This window comes from Lithobates pipiens, unplaced genomic scaffold (genome assembly GCF_037356315.1).
Source record: "Lithobates pipiens isolate NorthernLeopardFrog02 unplaced genomic scaffold, aLitPip1_a1.2 Scaffold_13, whole genome shotgun sequence".
In the NCBI taxonomy this organism is placed as follows: domain Eukaryota; kingdom Metazoa; phylum Chordata; class Amphibia; order Anura; family Ranidae; genus Lithobates; species Lithobates pipiens.
This window is the reverse complement of record NW_027507718.1, coordinates 471,876,768-471,881,069: the sequence shown is the minus strand read 5'-3', so window position 1 is coordinate 471,881,069 and position 4,302 is coordinate 471,876,768. Positions and strand designations below refer to the sequence as shown.

The window sequence follows — 4,302 nt, the reverse complement described above, 5'->3', positions numbered from 1 at the left end:
AGATATATAAAATATTTACAAAAATGGGAAGGGTGTACTCACTTTTGTGAGATACTGTACATTGTGGAAACAACATGTACTTCCGGACTGCAAAAAACACTCCATCCCCAGGTGACTTCTCAGGTAGTAACCTCATGGAAGGAAACTACCAAACCCACAGCAAGGAGAAATGCAAATTCCATACATGACCCAGGGTATGAGCATGGATGATAATTGAATAATTGCATAGGTAGAGAGGAAGCAATAAACATACCTAAAGAGATACAAAAACGTATTCTTTATCAAGTGAAGGTGAAAGTATATATATACATTTAAAGATAAATGAGAAAATAACTAAAACATTAAGTTACAATATTTATGCAAAGGAATGGGAGGGAGCAGCTGGAGAGAAATATCAAGATAAGGGCCACTAATATGGATTTATATAGTCACTATACATAAAATAAAGACTGTGGACATTCTACAGAAGGAGTTGTAGACTGAATACTTGCTGCAGAAGAAGACCAGAGACTGGAAGTAACATCTCTGACCTCCTTTAGTGTGTCCCCAGCCAACAAACCCTCCTGGATGGACATATGGGCCACTGGCAAAAATTACAGTGTTTGGCTCGGGAGCAAGAATTCCACATCTCTGGAAGCGAGTGAGCAGTGATGAAAGTGGCATTTCATCAAACAGGCCACCGGAGAGTATGTTAACTCTTCATTTTAGCTATTATGTAATTCTATACAAGTGCTAACAGGATCACTTTAACAAATCAACATTCCATAGTTTATGCTTTTTACAAACTTCTTAAAAATTACTCCCAGTGCAGATCTGTGAGTACTTAAAACTCAAAGTGGCGGCACTGGGGCCCAGGCAAGCAGCAGTTCTCTTCCCTGACCAGCATGTTGGTGATTACCTTAAACCGCTCGCAGACAGGCTGGCCCAGAGGGGTGAACCAGTTCGGGAACAAGCCACTCACCCTGGAGTTAAAGTGGTTGTAAACCCTTACAAACCACTTTGACCTACAGATAAGCCTAGATTAAGGCTCCAAGGAATATCTCCTAAACCTACACAGTTTAGGAGATATTTGTCGAAAGACAGGCACCGCTGTCTACAGCGCATGCGCCGTAGACAGTGGTGCACAGGCGCACTGACCGAGCCACAGTTAACGGCGATATGCCGCGAGTGGCGGCTCCTGTGCGCATGCACGGGAGTGACGTCATCGCGGCTCCGACGAATGACAGCGCCGGAGCAGCGAGACCCACAGAGAAGATGGTTGCGCCAGACTACAGGGGACAGCGGTGACTTCGCTGGCTCCTGTGTCAGGTAAATGACACATAATGGACTACTATGCGATGCATAGTAGTCCATTATGCTTTACCTTTGCAGGGAATCAAAGAGGAAGTAAACTCATCAGGGTTTACTTCCTCTTTAACTATTAACTTATATCCTCTTAAAAATTACACATTTGGTACATAGGAGCCTTTATATGAGAAGGACAGCTCTGTGGCGGCCTGGTACCAGCGGATGCGGGAATAGTTTGATAAGACTGGAATGAGGTGCACTGTGGAAAGGGTTCTGATCATTCATGAACAATGGCTACCCCATGTCCTCCTACTGCAACTGGGAATCACATTTTTTAAGCTGCTGAGAGGTGAACTGAATCCAGGGGAAGATGAAGTGGAAGTGTTGAAAGGACAGGGTGCAGCGGGACTGGGCAATAGATGACTGCATTGGCAAATGGTGGAGTCCTAACTTTGAGCCCCCACAGTATCCATATATTCCTGCACTCATTACAAAAGCCAAAGAAACACTGTTTGCAGTCCCGAAAAACGACAAACTTATTGCCGCCCCTTTATTTGAATTGTATGACAATGCACCAGGCTATGACCCCATCATTTCTAGCCTTCTACATCTTCTCAGTAGGTTCAACTTTATTCACAACTGAGCAAGAATGAAGTCTGGACAACATCATCTGAGTTAAAGAGGGATTCCACCTAAAAAAAAAAATATTAAAAGCCAGCAGCTATAAATACTACAGCTGCTGACTTTTAATAAATGGACACTCACCTGTCCCGGGTTCCAGCGATGCCGGCTGCCGAGGTCGATCGATCGCTCGGCTCTCGGCTGCTGCCGCCACCATTCTAGGTGAGGGAATCAGGATTCGAATCGGCTTCACTTCCTGGTTCCCTACTGCGCATGCGCGAGTCGCGCAGCGCAATAGGAATTTTCCGTGCTGTCACTGGGACCCGTGTGTGTCCCAGCAGACAGCGCGGCAGGACAGGAAATGACATAGACTCCCATGGGAGTCTATGCCCGGAAGTTGGTGTAAATACCTGTCTTTGACAGGTATCTCCACCCCCCTCCCCCCTGTCAATTGTGAGGGGGGAGGGTTCCGATCAGTGGAAGTTCCAATTTAGGGTGGAACCCCGCTTTAAGTTGTCTCTGTGAGAATGGCTTTAGGAGTCAGGTCTGCTCCTATTAGGGGTGTCAAGAGAACACTAATCCTTAGGTCAGAGGTGGGCCATGCAGCGAGGCACTGTAACTGAAGGCTAGAGAGCCAAATGTTCTAGGAGTGCTGGACAACACAGTCAAAGGGCTGGTAATAGGAGCAGCAGTGCTGCCAACAAGCGAGCCAGGTGGCATGGTATTTTCGTTTATGCATATTATGTGGAAGAAACCCCTGCGTGGCGAATGATGTACAGTTTAACTTTCCGTTTATTGAATAAAAGTGGGCTGCCTTGCCCTAAAATACAGTTTAGGACTGGCGCAACTCAGTGTAAATGCACCTACCGCTTGAGTTTAATCACCCTGATCGCACAATATTTTATATGCCCATTATATCTGCAGACGCATAACACAATTACTGTGTACCCAAACTTGCATAATACATTACTTTGGATATCTTAAGTAACAGCCCCACTACTGTAAAACAGTAAATTTTTAAGGAACCAGCCCCTTTCCTTTCCTTTCCTGTGAGCGCATAAATGACGGGGAAGGATTTCATCATCACACTTGGCAGGGAATACACACAAAGTTTATTAAATCCACAATATGGTCTTACAAATGTCTTCACACACCCACTATTTCCTTAAATGTTACTATACTACATCCTGTGTTACTGTAAGGTAATTCATCCTCACGTGTTCACACAGTTTATCTACTTTCACTTTAAACAGCAGTAAACACATGAGATAAAAACAGTCATGTGATTTCAAGAATTCCACAACCCAAACACAGATAATGAAATTATAATTCATTGTTTACAGAGCCAGACTCATCTATAATCTATTAGAAAAACAGAACCTCCCAAACTGTGATTGTAAAACTTCGATCCAAAAATAAAATAAAGAACATGTCTATACTTACCTGCTCTTTGCAATGGATTTGCTCCTCCTCTGGGGTCCCGCGCAGGCACACCTGGCTCCTCCTTATCATGGGATGCTCCCACAGAAAGCTGCTTTCCATGGGAGTAGCCGAGCATGCTCGCTCCCGAGTCCCACTGCTGTGACCATTGACACAGACAGCTGTACTCGGTCCTGCCCCCTGCTCCCACGTCATAGCTTTTGATTGACAGCAGCGGGAGCCAATGGCTCCCGCTGCTGTCAATCTGTCCAATGAGGAGAGCGACAGCAGCTGGAGCCGCTGCACTCGTGCACATTGCTAGATCGGACTCAGGTAAGAAAAAGCAGGGGTATGGGGGGCAGCTGTATCACAGAAGGTTTGCAAGTGTTTGTAAGGGTTCATGTTTTTTTTTTCTCAAAACAAACATATCGTACTTACCTCCACTGTGCAGCTCGTTTTGCACAGAGTGGCCCCGAACATCCTCTTCTGGCCCCCCCAGCAGCTCTCTTGGCTCCTCCCCACATCAGATAACCGCCTAGGAGAAGCGATCTCCCGAGGGGGTTACCTTGCGGGCATGTTCTCAAGTCCAGCATTCAGTGTCCATAGCCGCCAAATGTATGACTCGGCCCCGTCCTCCGGCACCCGCCTCATTGGATTTGATTGACAACAGCGGGAGCCAATGGCTGCGTGCTATCAATCTATCCAATCAGGAGCTGAGAACCACGGGCAGAGTGACGGCGCATCCCCATGGGTCAATTTCCAGGGCTCAGGTAAGTAAAACAGGGGTGCTGGGGGGCCAGTCACTGCCAGGTGTTTTTTCAACCTAATGCATAGGATGCATTAAGGTGAATAAACACAGAGGTTTACAACCCTTTTAACAGCTTGCCAACCGCCTCACACTGATATACGTCAGCAGAAGGGCCCGTATAGGCAAACTAACGTACCTGTACGTTGCCCTTTAAGAGACGGCCAGCA

General features: G+C 46.3%; 1 pseudogene; it reads left to right on the top strand.

Moving 5' to 3' along the window:
• Positions 1 to 884: 884 nt before the first annotated feature.
• LOC143976187 (cleavage and polyadenylation specificity factor subunit 5-like) lies at positions 885 to 1,930 on the top strand (annotated as a pseudogene).
• The last annotated feature ends 2,372 nt before the right edge of the window (positions 1,931 to 4,302 follow it).